Here is a 16,905-nt window from a genome sequence, read left to right on the forward strand (position 1 = left end):
AAGAGAAATTGGGGGATCTCTAACATCATGGACAAATGGGAGTTTTTGATGACAAATCTAGCAATCTGAAAGGTAAGCCCTCTTAGCAATGGCCTGGGAGATACAGATGATTACATTATCTTTCCAGGACAATGTTAGAGTAAAGAGAGAGAAAATGAAAGCGTTTTATGTTTAGTTCAGGTATGAAGTCTTGACTTGGTGTCTTAGGTGGAAATAGTCTACATCAGTGTCAGCTGCTTCTCTTCCCCTCAGGTGACGCTGAGGTCTCCGTGTCTGTATAGGGCCAGACGTCAGGTGGGACCTTCCTTAGCTGAAATGTGTACCTAAGGCTCAATGCCTTCTATATTTTCAGCAGCATCAGTGGTCAAGACCACTTGGTGAGGTTCCTTCCAAGGGGACTCAAGGGCCGGCTTCCACGAATGATGTTTCCAGGAAACCCAGCCACCAGATTCCAGATAGTGAACAACAGGATCTTTTGAATCAGGATCCGGGAAAACTTCTTTAACCCATTGATGATAGCCTTTAGCATAAGACAGTAAGGACTTACAGTAGCTGGTCATATTGGCATGAAGTAACAAGGGATCAGCAGAAGGTTGTAGACCAATAGACACTGGTCGGTCAGTGTCTGTCTTACGTGGAGTGAGTTTATGTTTCCCAAAGTGGGAACTGCAAAGAGTCAGCAAGACTAAAAGCAACACCTCAGGCTGAGGGAGCCCAGCAGATTCAGTAAGTTTAGGGATTTTAAGCTTGAGGATCCCATTAGTTCTCTTGACCTTGCATTTCCCTGATACTCTGGTTCACTCATTTTAGTGTGGACCTCAGTTTTCATGACACAGTTTCAGAAAGTAAGAGAATAGTAGTAAGGCAGTCATTTACATATTATCCCTTTTTGATTGGGGGCCTTGTGGATATAAGAAAACCCTTTGTTTCCACAGCATCCCCAAATCACAGACGACCCCAAAGGCATACCAGCTGTCTGCGTAAATATTAACAATCTGTCCTTCTGATAGCTGGCATGCTCTGGTAAGGGCAGGGAGCTCTGCCTGATGGGTTGACTTAGCTTGTGGGAGACGTCCCCTCTCAAGCAGGTCATCTTGGGTATTAGCAGCACAGCCTGCTCGGAAATTTCCTTTTCCGTGTTTACAGAATAACCCATCAATAAACAAATTAGATCAAGATGAGTCAAAGGGGCATCTCGTAAAATCAGGATGCGGTGTCACGGAACTGGATGTTATTACCTCATGGTCGTGGGGTTCACCTTCGTCAGGCAGGGGGAGGCGTGCAGCAGGATTAAGCACATTGCTACGTTAGGGATTCGATTAGGTGGAGAAACCAGACGGTCTCATGGTGAAAGCAGGAGGTTAGTCGGCTCCCAGAGAAATGCTGAATTAATTCAGGATTCAGGAGAGCATGTGGAGTTTGTCAATAAATGTCACCTCCTGGGGTTAAATCCGCTGAGGCTTCTGCTACTTTGCAGCTGTAGCTATAGCCTGAAGACAGTCTGGACAGGCATGAGCACCTGACTCCAGCTGTCCTAGGCCTCAGGCCTATGTTTATGGCCGTGTTCTTGCGTGAGCATCCCCGGGGCTTGGTTATCTTTCATGTATAAATAAGGTGAAAGTTTTTGAATAGTTAGGTATCCCTGGGGTGAGTGGCTCTTGAAGCACTTGTTTTAGTTTTATAAAGGCCTGTTCATGTTTATCTTGGAAGGGATGGGGTTCAGGGACTGGAATGTTAGTAAATTCACACAGTGGGGAAGCCAATCGAGAAAAACTAAGATCACAGTGTATCAAAGCCAGGCAGGCCTATAAATCCACAAAGCCAACGCTTAGCTGTGGGCCCAGGGAATTCTTGGGTTCATTTAATTACTTTTGGAGACAGCTGGATTCTTTCAGAGCTTAGATTATGACCCTGATAGTGAGTAGTATCTAGAGATAATTTTAATTTTTCCTTAGAGCTAACTGCTGCAGCAAGTAAATGGAATCTTTAGATGCTCCTATATTATTAGCTCTTTCAAGGAAAGGAAGATAGCTCCTGGCCAGTGGGGTCTACAGGGGTGCTGAAGGCTCACATAGGCCCATACCACTGAGCAATTTTGAGTCTAGTGGAGATTGTGACAGAAGGGTGTTTGGGTTGGATCAACTGGGAAATGGGGCTTAATTATCTTAATAGCTCTCAAGTCCTCAAGTGGCCATCCCCTCCCATTAGGGGTCCCAGCTGACAATGTTGGGGTCTTCCAGGGGCTGGTACAGGGCATCATTAGCCCTCGGGCAATTAGGTTTTCTATCATGAGTGTGAGGCCTTGATGGCTTTAGGCTTTAATGGATATTGAGGCAATTTAAGGAGAGGTTAGGTATGCCTGCCTGAATTTTTGTAGGCTCTATACTTACTCTCCCAATGTCAGTATTAGCTGCAGCCCCCAGTTTTTCAGACACGTCATTTAAATTCAGGGACTCTTCTATATCAAGGACACATTGTAAAGAACATAACAGATCAGGTTCAAGTTGGTCAGGAAATTCTAAGGTAAGGTCTCCATTGGAGGCAAACATAGTAGCCCTTAAAGTTTAGAGAGGCATTTCTCTACCTATCAGATCGACTGTAGCTGTACGGCGTAGCAAAAAGGGATGTTTTTCAGTGAGTGGTCCCAGAAACATTCATGCTGGTTGAGATAGAAACTGTCTGAATTTGATTAGCTATTCTCACTAAGGAAACATTTCTTTCACTTTGAGGGGTTTGTCATCCTATAAGAGTTGGGTTTAAAGTAGAGAGTGTAGTTCCAGTATCTCCCAGAACTTGGAAGGATTTCCCCATTAATCTTAATCTTAGCTTCCCCTTGGCTGTTTAAGGGAATCACTAGTTGCATTTTACCAGAGAGCCCCCTGGAGTGCCATCAACTCTGGCAATGGCCATATGGGCGCCCTCCTTTGGGGGTCGATATAGAGGCATTTGAGTGGATGTTGAAGGATTCCTTTGCATAAAATATTTGAGGACAATCATTTTTCCAGTACCCTAGCTGATTACAAAGAGACACTGACCTCCTGAACCATCATTTTAATTTTTATTGAATTATAATTGACATACAATATCCTATTAGTTTCAGGTATATGTCATAGTGATTTGATATTTATACATTACAAAATGCTCTCCATGATGAAGTCTAGTTGTCATCTATCACCGTGCATAGTTATTACAACATCATTACCTGTGTTTCCTGTGCTGCACACTACATTCTCGTGACTCATTTATTCTACAACTGGAAGTTCGCAGCCCCTAATCCCTGTCACCCAAGTCACTGACTCCCTACCCCTTTCCCAGCTGGTAACCAACAGTTTGTTTCCTGTATCTATGAGTCTGTTTCTGTTTTGTTTTGTTTTTTAAATTCCACATATAAGTGAAAATATAAGGTATTCGTTTTCTCTCTCTGACTCATTTCACTTAGCATACTACCCTCTAGGTCCATCCATATTGTTGTAAATTCTTTTTTATAGCTAATATTCCATTGTGTGTGTATATCTATGTGTATGTGATATACATATATGTATATATATCATATCTTCTTTATCCATTCATTTATCATAGACACTCAGGTTGCTTCCCCTGGGCTAGCATTTTGGTGACAGACCCCAGGCGCTATTTTAGGTTTTTGTGATGTGGCATTTTGGTCATATGGGAGGCCCAGGTGCTATTTTAAGTTTTTGGCCATAAAGCTATTGCAGGTGTAAGACTAATAGCTTGAGGGACTTGTGTTTGTGGTCTTGTTTCAAGTGCTCCGTTATGGTTATGAGTTCACTCAGACCAGTGGCCTCCCATCACATTTTCTGCCTTCTTATCAATCCAGTAATCCCAAGAGATAATCCATTTACAAATAGGAAAGGTAAAGCAGGTTGGGTGACCTCATTCATTGTATGGAACCAGGAATACCAGAGAGCTTCCAAATGGGCTTTAAAGTCTGCTACAAATTCATCTTTCTTTTATTTGCAGGTTTGAATGTTAGATAAACCAGTGCAGGCAGGAAAGACTCAAGGAATGGCTTTTAAAGGATCAGTTGCTATCTTGCAAGTTTTTTCTGGTCCATGTCGATAACTGAAGTGCTCAGATGTCGTCCTCAGGGTCACACCATTCTGCTGCCCCACGTCCATCTCTGGCGCCTCACCAGGTCCTATCAGAATGTGCACAAGCTGATAAAGATCCGGCAGCCTGGTACGGACTTCAAATCCTTCAGAAAACTTCTGGGGATTCTCCTTGGGTTTAGGAAATTCAACTGTGGCTCTTAGTTTAGTCTTTGACTGTGGAGTGAAAGATACCTGAGTTGGATCTCCTGCAACCCCAAGTGGCTTTATCTTAAAAGTACCTATTTAATAGTCTCTTCAGAGTAGAAAGGCAGTTCAGAGAGAGAATAAGTAGAATCCACGGACTCAAGTAAAGCAAGAGAGAGGGGAGCAGTAGAAGTCACGTCAATGTTATTGCCTTTTGTTTTAGGTACTTCTTGAGTTTTTGATTTTTCATTAGCCTTTTGCAATTACTTTTTTAAATTAAGCCTTTTGGGAGCTGCTGCATACCACTTAATTAGGTATCCCATTCTGTCTGCTTGATCTGGGAACCCTTGCTTGATGAATGACCTTGTCTTATTGGAACATCCTCCATAAATGGCCATTATAATTCTAGGCTGTTTCTAATAAGATTTTGCCATTTTCGTAGATCTCTCCAATTCTGGAACTATAGTTCCTAAACATAAAATAAGCAGAGGTGCTGGGAGGTGGTACACACAAGTCTTTGGAATTTAAGGATCCCATTTTTTTCAGTGGCTAGGCCTTTGGGGCTCTCAAAGACAAACTAATACCCAAGAGAGACACGCTGTTGGGTTGGAGATTGTGCAGTGTCTTACAGTGTACTTTGTTGCATAAAAATTGTCTTGAGGTTGGGAGGTGAGCTAGTGTTGATCTAACCTATTCTGTGACCAATTTCTCCTAACACAGGAATCTTAGAGTTAGGTGGCAAGCACTCTAACAGCTTTTAAGTGCTCAACCTATGCCTATCAAATTTGGTGGCTTTTGGCTTTTGAGATTCCCTTTAACAATAACCTCATGTGCACCTTAACACAGGTGATAACCAATCAGATGTTTACAATGGATTGGCCAAGAGAAGCCCCTGTGTGCACCACCAGCAATTCCTGATGTGCACCTGAGCACTGGGGAAAGAAAGGCTTGAGCCAGCAGACCTCAACAAGTGGGACGGTGGACGGGGATTCCAAACAAATGGGGAACTGGGCTGAATGACCAGCAGTTCTCAACATGGAATCTGGAGACTAAGCCAAGGGGTGGGGTTTCTGATCAAATTGGGATTGTAGACTGGAAAGCCAATTAGACCAGGAGCTCAATGCAAAGACAGGGGAGCTCAGAACCCAGAGGAACTTATCCATGGCCCTTGGAAATGATGAGAAAGACAGAGACCTCAAAGGCTTCATGAGGACCATGCTTTGCTTCTCATTGTCCCCAAAGCTGTAGGAAGTCTCTTTCAGATACCACCATTGCCACCAAATCTGTTAAAAAACAAAGTTCAACTGATAAGTTTTAAAGATCTTATTGGCCTTATTCATGAACCAGGAAGCATCCCCTCTAGCAAATAGAAAGGAGCTCTGAGGGGCTGTACAAACTGGAGACTTTGAGAAGCCGAAGGGTGCAGGACAAGCAAGTGACCAGCAAAGAGTGGTGTGTTTCAGGCAAGGTCATCTTCCTTTAGGGCGAGGCAGGGGTCTGTTAGGCAGATGATCTCAGTAGTGCTGACCAGGTAATTCCAGATTGACTGGTTAAGATGCCATTCTTGAGGGAGATGAGCTTGCAATTAGGTTAGGTATTAAGCCTCATTTTGGCGACATTGGTTTAACACAGATGACTCCATTTGGGGCCTGTTGCCTCTTTTAAACAGCATCTACTATGTGCTAAGCACTGTGGGAAGCGCTGGTAGGTGCAGTGGAGCACCCTGGGGGAGTCACTGACCTTATAGGCATTTATCAGCCTACAGAGAAGGGAATGGCATGTATCCTTGGCTCCTTATACACACACATAGGTATGAGGCCAGGTGCATTACATGTGTCAGATCGTCTAATCAAGCCTTTCACAGTTGAGGAATGGTAGCTCCCAAAGGCTGAGTGACTTCCCTAAATGACAGGCAGTGGGACCTGAATTCAAACACAGGTCTGCCTGTTTTTCCTCATGGTGAGCACCAGGAAGGAGCATAATGAAGTTGGGTATATGGGGCAGGCTGTATGGGTCTGAGACCAGTTCTGAACAGGAGCGTGGTGTCAGGTGACCTGGGGGGGGCCCTCCACAATCTATCTCTCTCATCCAAGTGAGCTGAAAGATTTCTGCAATCAGAAACAGAGTGGGAATCTGGTGCTGGCTCGCCAGCTGGGTAACCTGGGGAAAGTGTTTGACTTTTTTAAGCCTCATTTTCCCACCTGTTAACGTGGGTCCCCACACTTTCCTCTGAGTTCGCTGTGAGGATGAAGCCCACACACACTGTACAGGAGGGTCCCTTTTAGGAGCCCAGGGGAGGGGCAGGGAGGCAAGCCCTGGCCCTGGGCTTGGGCTGGGTGGCCTTGGGACGTCCTTTCCTCTCTAGCTCCTCCCTGTAGGGTCCACACTGCCACTCACAAGTTGTGTGGCTGACGCCTGAGGCTAACAAGTATTGGCTCTTCTTGTGGCCCAGAGCCTGCCCTAAAAGATAAACAGTCAGTGAACCATTTAATGCTGACAACAGCCCTACGAGAAAGTGCCACTATTATCTCTGTTCTATAGATGGGGAAACAGGGCTGGAGAGGTTGAGGAATGTGCCAAAAGTTACAGCTAAAAGGGGTGTGAGCCCAGGCGGTCTGGTGTCTGCACCGCTGCCCGTAACCTACATGTTCAGTGCTGGGGGGCCAAGCCCTGGGGCAGGAGGATGGTGGGCACCTGTGCACTGCTGGGTGGAGTGCTGTTTCCTCTTTATTTTCATCATCTTTGAAGTGTTTCTGGCAGACACAACAGTCAAGGTGCCTTCAAACCCATTTCTCTTCCTGTTGAGATGTTCTCTTTTGACTTAGGACACACCTGTTGGGTCTAAGCAGTGCTTGCCAAACCTGTGTCTTCTAAGCAGAGGAAGCACACTGAGGAATCATAAAAAAGCAGAGAAAAATAGGGCTGGAGACTGGTTCTGCATAGGAACTTTACACTGAAGTGTGGCTTGCTGGGAAGGAGAGCAGTAAAAACATGTGCACTTTGAAGAATTAGGAGGGGGTGTAACCATCAGCTCAAGGACACTGTATTTTAAAAGTGGACAGACAGATGTCTTAGTCTGCTCAGGCTGCCATAACAAAATACCACAGACTGGGGGCTTGAACAACAGGCACTGATTTCTCACTGTTCTGGAGTCTTAGAAGTCCAAGATCAAGGTGCCAGCCAATTTGGTTTCCGATGAGAGCCCTCTTCCTGGCTTGCAGATGGCCACCTTCTGTGACCCCGGATGGTGGAGAGAGAGGGTGAGCTCTCTGGTGTATCCTCTTACAAGGACACCAATCCTACGAGATCAGGGCTCACTCTGTGACCTCATTTAACCTTATTACTCCCACACTCCAAATAAGGCCACACCGGGAATCCAGGCTTAACCGCATGAATCAGGGTGACACAATCCAGCCCACAGCAGGTGAAAATCAGGAGTCAGGAATGGTGGCTTCTAGGCATCTGCAGGAGAGAGTCTGTGGGAGGAGTAAAGGCCTCCTGGAGCCCTTTCCCTGACCCCCCAGCGTGCTTCAGTTTCTTCATCTGTTAAGTGTGACTACATACCCATACCTTGTTCACAGGCTTGCTGTGAGAAGATAATGAGAAAATGTATATAAAATGCTTAACACAGGGCCTGGCACAGAGGAGCTGTTCTTTTTATTCACTGAATAGAGTCGAGTCTATTTCCCACCATTTGAACACGGGCTGGTCTTGCTACATGCTTTGGCCAATGGAATGTCATGGAAGTGACACTGTGTGAATTTCAGAGCCTATGCCTCAAGGGGCATTATAGCATTCTCAGTAATTCTCTTGGAACTCTGACACCCCCATGTGAATAAGCCCGAGCTAGCCTGTTGGAGGATGAGAGCCACCTTAAGGAAAACAAGGTGCCGCATTCCAGACACAAGAGTTAGATGATTCTAGATTGCCTAGCTGCCAAATGGCCACACGCTGGTGGGTAAACCCAGCAAATAGCAGCCTGGCTGGCCCAGATCAGAAAAATCACCCAGGTGACCCACAGATTTGGGAGCTAAATAAAAGGGCTATGGTTTTAAATAGATGGTTTATTTTTGTTGGAGTGGTGGCTTGTTTTTTTTAAACCCAATAAAACAAAAGCTAAGCGGTACTGCTATTATCTATCTGAGTGAAGTGTGGGTAGGTTTATATTCTGTACATGGTAACTTGATCTTGGCAGATGTTGGGGCTTTTGTCTTTATTGTCAAACTAAATAATGACATCTGAGCTGGCACTGAGGCATACAACCTCATTGTTCTACCACCTCGCTGTCTTTTCTTTCCCTTTGAATGTTTGATTCCACAAATATAAAAATTGTGCAGATAACCATGCATAATTTTCTGTAAAAACTGAAACCTTTGTGTCAAACCTAGAGACCTTTGGAGGTGCTCTCTATCCCTGCCTTCTTTCCTGGGGAATCAGCGGTTTCCACCCTTTCCGTGTATTTGCATTCATAACTATGGGTCCCTGAAGAATGGAGAGTAGGGCTTTCCATCTTCTAAGTGGGGTTCTGTTACACTTATTTTTCTACACCTTTGTCTTTCACACAATGATCACATCTTGGAGAATCTTCATTTCAGTGCAACTAAATCTCACTTTCCGTGGGTTGATAGGCATCATTCCCAGTTTATTGCTGTTTCAAACAATGCTATAATTTGAATCTCTGTATATATTTTCTCTGCATAAGTGTAGAGATTTCTCTAAGTAGGTACCTTGAGGTGGAATTTTTGGATGCTAGAGCTGGGCTCCTACTTACGAGTTTCATACCTCTTTCTAATCTACTCTCCAAGGTGACTATCTAATCATCCTGACATCTCAGTTCCCCATCTCCTTCCCCATATGTTTTATTATCCCCTCATCTTTGATGAGTTAACCTTTGGCAGCATCTTCCAGGCCTGGCAGGAAGCCTTGGGGAGCGATGGGAGCTGTGGGCCTGCTTTCTTCCCGGTCCCCTCGTCGGCAAATGTGAAGGTTTTTCTTTTCTTTTCATCATACCTGCTGCCATGTAAACTTGTTTATTTCTTTATTGTCCATCTCCCTGTCCAGAGCCTGGCGCACAGCACAGGCCCAGCAGGTCTTTGCGGAGGAAACTGTGAATGAAGAAGAGCAGGGCATGACACTGTCATCTCGGCCTGACCAGCACCTGCTCCCACCTGTGCGTAGGCACAGCTGCAAGGTGAGCCTGGCAGAACCGCCCTGAGCCCCTGAGAGGACTCCCCTGAGCAGGGCCCGGGCGTCTCTTGGGAGAATGGGAAGAGGGACTCTGAAGCCCGTGGTCATTGCCACGGACACTAGGATTAATGTGCTTGCACAGATTGGGGGAGCAGAGGATAAGCTTCAGCCCTTGTGGGAGGGTGTCTGGGCCGGAGAGGAGCTCACCTTTGGAGGAAGAGAGCTCATGTGGTCCAGTGCCTTGTTCAGGCCTGGGCTGGGCCGTCTCAGCTCCTCTGGTATATGTCCATGCATAGCATGCCAGGCAGGCTTTGTTGTAGAGGAGGTAGTCAAGGCCCCTGAGCAGGGCCAGCCAAGATAAACCAGAAGGAAGAAGATTCTGGGCAGAGGGTCAGCATGGGTGGGGCCCTGCTGCCAGGCAGAACCTGCCTCATTCGCGGGACTCCAAGGAAAAGGGGGTGCCCTAGGCAGGGCAAAGCGCCCGAGCACTGGGAAGCCGCTGTGGGGTGGGCCGAATTGGGTGACCAGCTGTCCCAGTTTGCCTGGGGTCTGGGGTCTTCTCTGGACATGGGATCTTCAGCATTAAAACCAGGAAAGCCCCTGGCAAACCAGGATGAATTGGTCACCTGGGGCGAGGTAACTGGGCAAAGCTGCTGGAGGAGGGAGGGCTGTCCCTGAGCCGGAAGAGGTTGCGGGCTGGACCAGCAGAGGAAAAGCGTGGACGGACAAGTCTGTTCCTGCATGATTGCTTTTCACAGGGAATGGTCTGGCCAGCCAGCTGCCAATGACCAATTTGAAAATAACTTTTGCTTTCCCCACTTGCTGTACTTGAAACCCGTTATGCAAGCCAAAGCCTGTAAATGATGACATCACTGCCCCACCTCCCTTTGTCTGGGGACTGTGGACAGGCCCACGGATTACAGAATTGCTGTAATCTCCACCATCTGGCCATCTTTGGCCCCGGCCTTTCCTCACATGGTCAGAGGTCACCCCTTATCTTTGCAGGAGTTTTGGGGATGGCAGCCCTCCCCAGGGCCAGAAGGAGGGGCCGGAGGGAGGGTGGAGGTGAGGAAGCCTCCTTGTCTGTATGGTGGCAGCAGCTCCCCGGTACTGAGCTCCATGCAGTTCCCCAGAGGCCAGATGTTTGGAGGCACTGGCTTGGCTCATCCTTGCCAACACCCTCTGAGCTGGGTGCCTGTGTGAGTCTCCTGTGGCTGTAACAGATCAGAAACTCAGAGCTTACCACGCAAACCTATGATCTTACAGTTCTGAAACTACAAGTCCCAAATCAGTCTCACTAGGCTAAAGTCAAGGTGTTGGCAGGACTGTTTCCTTCTGGAAGCTCTGGGGAGAATTTCCTTGCCTTTTCCAGCCCCTAGAGCACCCATATTCCTTGGCTCGTGGCCTCTTCCCTGGCTTTCCTACATCTGGCTGCTGGCTTCACATCTCTTACCCCTCACTCTGCCCCGCTGCCTCCCGTGAATATATCAGGACCCCTGTGATCATATGCGGCCCATCTGGATAACCCAGGTCATCACCCCATCTCAAAATCTTTAGCTTACCACATCTTCCGAGTCCCCTTTGCCATACAGGTCCATACTCACGGGCTGAAGGGACTGGGATTGCACATCTTCGGAGGGTCTTTGTCCAGTAGCCGCAGTGCTACTCTTGTTGACATTTTGCAGATGAGGAAACTGAGGCTAGGAAAATTTGCATCTCTTGCCCAAGGTCAAGGCCAAGAGGCAAACTGAAACCCAGGCTCCCACCAGCAATGCGATCCTAGCTCCTGTGGGCCGTAGGTGCCTGTATGAGACTTAGGAGATGCCCTTTTCTCTGGGAAGATGGAGCCATGCCAGGCCCATATCTTGGTGACTGGACGTCGATCCCTGGGTGCCCCCCAGGCCAGATGCCTTTGGGTACAGACAGCCTGTGCAGCCACATGTGGCCAGCAAAGCTGCCTCCATGTATGTTCCCTCTGCACCCGGGGGCTGAAGAGTGGGCTGTCTGGGGAGAAGATGGGGAGATGGGCAGTGGCTGGGGGGCTGCTTTCCCTCTCCCTCTAGTGCAGAGACTGCCTCCTCCTGGGGATTGCCGCTCCCAAAGATGATAAAGAGGAGGAGCGGGCAGACAGGCCCTTCTGCTTGGTTAGCCAGGTGGACCTACCTGCTCCTTCGGAAGGGCTAACTGCCAGTCTTACCTTCTAGGAGGGGGTTGGCAAACTGATTTGCAAGGGCCAGATAATAAACATTCTTGACTTTGCCAGCCACATGGGATCTGTTGCAACTGCTCTGCTGCTATTGTAGTGCTTGACCAGCTAAGACAAGACAGACAAACAGGCATGCTGTCTCCCAATAAAACTTATGAAAACAGGCAGTAGCCCCTGTTAGCCCCTGTCCTAGGGCATTTTCCTTTCTCTAGCCTCCCCCAGGACAAAAAACAAGGAGACTGGTGCTCCCTGAGGGACTTTAAGGCAGAACAGGCCCTGCCCCAACTCTTCCAACCAGGAGAGAATGGTTTTAACGGGGAGGCTGGCCCATCCATTGTGCAGTGAGCCCTCAGGATGGTAATGCCAGCTACAGCCTGTGAGCGTGTGCCATGCACAAAGCCAGCTGCTGACATTATCTCATCAAATCCACAGGACACTCCTGTGTCCTATTCCTGGGAAATGGAACAGTAAATAATCAATTCGATGAGGAGGGGCTTCTATGAAGATGATACATCTCAGAGCGAGAGTCCATCTGAACTAACAGGCAGGCTGTTAGCTCCACCTCCCTTACCCCTTTCTAAACTGACATTTTTAATATCTAGGGTTGCAAACCCAGTGCCTACAGAAGTCAAGTGGGACAGAAGTCAACTGCTGTAAAATAATCTGGAGTTAGGGCAGGCTGCCCTCAATACACCCCAGGCCAAAGTAATTGACCAACAGAGCCCATATACCATGTATCCAAATGTATAAAAGCTGTAGATCAGCTAATGAGTTGCTGAATGAAATATACCTTGTTTTTTTTTGTCTTGATAACTATACCTTCACAACAACCTGGGAGGCTGGATTTAGGTATAGACTTAAAATAGACTATGTATTGATAGGACAGATATAGATATAGACTTTTTGGACTCTATAATGGCTAATTGTGTGTGTTTACTTGGCTAGACCATGGTGGCCCGACTGTTCAGTCAAACACCAGTCTTGAGGTTGCTGTGAAGGTGTTTTGTAGATGTGGTTATCATTCAAATCAGCAGAGTTTGCGTTCAGTAGATTGCCCTTCACAGTGTGGGTGGGCCTCATCTAATTAGGTGAAGGAAATATGAGAAAAGACTCTTCCCAAAAGAGGATGGAATCCTCCAGACTGCAGCTGAGAAGCCCTGTCTGAATGTCCAGCCTAATGGCTTACCCCATAGATTTTAGACTTGCCAGGCCCCTTAATAGCATGAGCCAATTCCTTAAAATAAATCTGTCTTTATCAATATTTTATCGGTTCTGTTTCTCTGGACAACCCTGACTCATGCAGTCTGTGGAGTTCTGTGCTGGAACATGATCCCCGGGGAAAGCAGGTTCTTGGATGGGGCCTGTCCTCATTTTCTGCCCGGACAACCTGCACATCTAAGTAAGTTCCAGTCTCCCCATCTTGTGAACAGATGCTCCTTGGTACCACTCTGGGGCCTAAAGGTGCAGATACCACTGGCAGGCACCTCTCAAAGGTCCCAATCACCCAGGCATAAAGGAGGGCACGGAATTCTGAGGTCCTGAAGCGAGGGAGAAATGAGGAATTCAGATGCACACATCCTCCTGGCCTCTTTGGGCTCCTTGCCCCACAGGGAAGTGCAGGTAGAGGGGGACAGGGAGGGACTCTTTAAAATGTGGGGCCCAGGGCAGGGGACCGCTTGCCTGGGCCCGACATGAACGGGTAAGCGCAGGCCTCCCTTAAAGCCGGCAGCCAGCCTCGGCAACTCCACTGCATGGGCAGACAGACACTGTGGGGATCTTTCATTTTGTCAAGAAACCCACATTTTATATCACTGCTGTTGGCAACTGCTTAAAATACAATTCACAACATTGTGCAGGCTGGACCCTGGCTTTGATGTCTGCTTGGCATTTATTTCTTGGGGCAGGGTCTGGGTGCAAAAAGGAGGTTTTGATCGATTTGCCCCGTGGTTTAGGGCTACTCTCCATGTGGGAACAGAACCTACCAGATGGTACCATCTCAGAGCTTCTTCCAGAGCTTGCCTAGTTCTTACCCAGAAAGGGGCAGAGACGGGCTGCTCACAGCGCTGGCGCCACACTGACCCCTGCTGGTCATGGCCTACTGGGTTTTTCCGTCTGACTTTCTGGGACCCCCCTGCAAGTCAAGGGGCTCTCTGGGGGCAATTTTTTTTTTTTTGAGAGGGCATCTCTCATATTTATTGATCAAATGGTTGTTAACAACAATAAAATTCTGTATAGGGGCTCAATGCACAATCATTAATCCACCCCAAGCCTAATTCTCAACAGCCTCCAATCTTCTGAAGCATAACGAACAAGTTCTTACATGGAGCACAAATTCTTACATAGTGAATAAGTTACATGGTGAGCAGTGCAAGGGCAGTCATCACAGAAACTTTCGGTTTTGATCATGCATTATGAACTATAAACAATCAAGTCAGATATGATTATTCGTTTGATTTTTATACTTGATTTATATGTGAATCCCACATTTCTCCCTTATTATTATTATTATTATTTTTAAAATAAAATGATGAAGTGGTAGGTAGATGCAAGATAAAGGTAGAAAACATAATTTAGTGCTGTAAGAGGGCAAATGTAGATGATCAGGTCTGTGCCTATAGACTAAGTATTAATCCGAGCTAGACAAGGGCAACAAAACATCCACGGATGCAGAAGATTTCTCTCAGAACAGGGGGGGTGAGGTTGTAAGCCTCACCTCTGTTGATCCCCAATTTCTCACCTGATGGCCCCCCTGCGACTGTGCCTGTCTTAGGTTGTTCCTCCCTTGAGGAATCTTACCCGTCTCTGGCTAACCAGTCATCTTCCGGGGCCATACAGGGAAATGTGAAGTTGGTAAGTGAGAGAGAAGCAATATTCTTTGAAAAGGTTAGCTTTTTACTTCTTTGCATATTTATGCCCTGTGGCTTCTATGCCCAGCATTTGTCTTGAGGTATCTCTATCACTTGGAAGAATTATGATATCAGTAATTTTCGATATGAGGCACGAATTCTACTAAAGGGTTGTAATTAGGAAGGAAGAAGAAAAGCTATAGAAGTAGCAGACAGAAGAAAACATAGGAAGGTTGATTATTTCTTTGTCATATCTTCTTGTAGAGTAACTTCAGCATGTATAGGTTTTAAACTACTAATTAAATTGCACACACACATTAACATAATAGGAGTATAGTTACATAACAAAAGCAGACCTACAATTACCAGCCATATCCAGTCTGAAAAATGTACCTCCATAGCTGATCATCTGACACCCTTTAAAAGATCAAAATTAAGGATATGTAAAGCATGCATTAATCGTTGATTTGCAGTTAGTTTTATCCAGTCAGGGAGTAATCCCCCTTTTCTTTCCCTTTTTTTTTTTTTTGTTATCATTAGTCTACAATTACATGAAGAATATTATGTTTACTAGGCTCTCTGGGGGCAATTTTTTGGAATGAATTAAATGCATGGGAGTTTCTGGGCAAAGCAGGGCTTTGAATGGGTTTCCAAAGAGTTGAAAAGTGAGCGTCCACACAGGTAGAGACAAATGCACATACTCCTTTCTTGTAGGAGAAGACCCCAGGTGGTGAAGAGTTCTCACAGCTCTTGCCAGATGATCCACCTCTACACGACTCCCTTGCTCCTCCAGGCCAATGGTGTAAGAGCTCGGCTGTCGCTACTGCGCAGCCAGGAGCCCACCAGGGATTCCTCCTCTGCCTGGCTTCTGGCAGCACCCCATACCCCAATGAAATTCACCAGGGTCATCACACATTCCTCTGTCCACAGCTGATCTGTCAGCAATCGCGCCACATTTTCATATTCATATTCATCAAATAATGCTCCTGTCCTCCTCTCCCCTCCCTCATTCAAATTAAAACAACCCTAAGCACACTGGAAGGGATAGGAGGGTTCTTGAATGGACATAAGGAAGTTTAATAAGTAGTTTCGTAACAAGCAATTTTCCCCCCAGGTTAATGGAAACAAGTCTTCATTACATTTTGATATCAGAAAGCTAAAACTCTTATAATTGTATTAACAGCAAATATATTATATCAGTGTGTAATGGAATGACAAGGCAGAAGCCTCCCAGATGGTAGAAAGGGACAGGTATTCAGATAGTAAGGAACCCAATTCAAATCCCAACAGGAGCCCTGGGGAAAACAGGCAGTGGGGAAAGAGGGGACTGGTTTTTAATGGGCGTCTTTTCAGAATGGGTAGACGCTTACCCTACCTGAACAGGAAAGGCTTCCGAAATGGTTAAAGCCTTTCTGAAGAGCAAAGGCCTTAAAATGTAAAAATTAGCTGGACTAAAAGTGTTGTTACAAAAAACTGATACAGAAGGGAAAAATCTTGCATTCTTTCTCTGTGTTTTGATGCCATGAATCTTATCATGTCTTTGAAATGTAAACACAGCCCACTTCCACCTGAAACTGAAGGGAAAAAAAATGGAAAATGAGGCCTTTTAAAAAACAAATGGCTATGAAATCAGCCTTGCCTGACAGTTGAGCCCACAGCTTATAAGAATGAAGAGGAAGATGTTTTGGTGACTGATAGCAAATGGGTTAAGGTTTTTGAGGGCTGAGTAAACTAGGATGTGTGTTGTAGGTAGAAGGTATGAGAAATGGAGATACTTTTTTATTGAAGGAAGAAAGAAGAAAGCCATTTTGTCTTAAAGTAAAATGATCCAGAGTAAGAAAGGAAAAAAGAACAAAACCCAGACAGATATAGTAAGTTGCAGGTTTGTGAAAAAGGAGTCTTTTAAGAAAGGAATTTTATGTATGGTTAAGCTAAGATTGGGATGGATTTATGTAAGTTAAGAATAAAAGGAGAAAGAATTTTACTATCAGAAATACACTGTAAAATTAGAATTTTACAAATGCTTTTCTCTCTGTTAGAAGGACAAAGTTTCCTGGAACTATTGGTCTGGTCTTGATATTAAGAGATTATGAAGAGTTCTTCTTTGCCTTAAAGTAATTCTTTTATCAGAACAATTGCATGTGCTTCAAGCTGTCTTAGATCTTCGATTACCTAAGAAAACTGAATCTTCTCAATACTGAGAATTAAATTTGCTCACATCAATCTAACCTTCTGTATTTGCTTTTAAAATCTTTTATTGTCACTTGGGTTAAAATGAATTACCAAGCATTTTTTTGTAATGATCTGTGATTCTATTTAGAATTTCCAGAACAAATGGAAAAACCTGGACTTCAGCAGAACAAGAATTAATAACACAGGACTGAACAAACTGAGGGAAATGATTGGAATT

The 16,905-nt window shown here is 45.7% G+C and overlaps 1 long non-coding RNA gene across 2 annotated transcripts; it reads right to left on the bottom strand.

The window, feature by feature from the left end:
* Positions 1-3,693: 3,693 nt before the first annotated feature.
* Positions 3,694-11,844, bottom strand: LOC118910789 (uncharacterized). 2 transcript variants are annotated; one of them, XR_005024161.2, is made up of 4 exons: positions 9,651-11,844; positions 6,951-9,361; positions 5,451-5,539; positions 3,694-4,286 (listed from the first exon to the last, which is right to left on the bottom strand). It is a non-coding gene; the product is annotated as an uncharacterized LOC118910789 (long non-coding RNA). The 2 variants fall into 2 exon arrangements; XR_008992403.1 differs by having other exon boundaries at positions 3,694-5,539.
* Positions 11,845-16,905: the final 5,061 nt, after the last annotated feature.

This window comes from Manis pentadactyla, chromosome 11 (assembly GCF_030020395.1).
Source record: "Manis pentadactyla isolate mManPen7 chromosome 11, mManPen7.hap1, whole genome shotgun sequence".
Lineage (NCBI taxonomy): Eukaryota > Metazoa > Chordata > Mammalia > Pholidota > Manidae > Manis > Manis pentadactyla.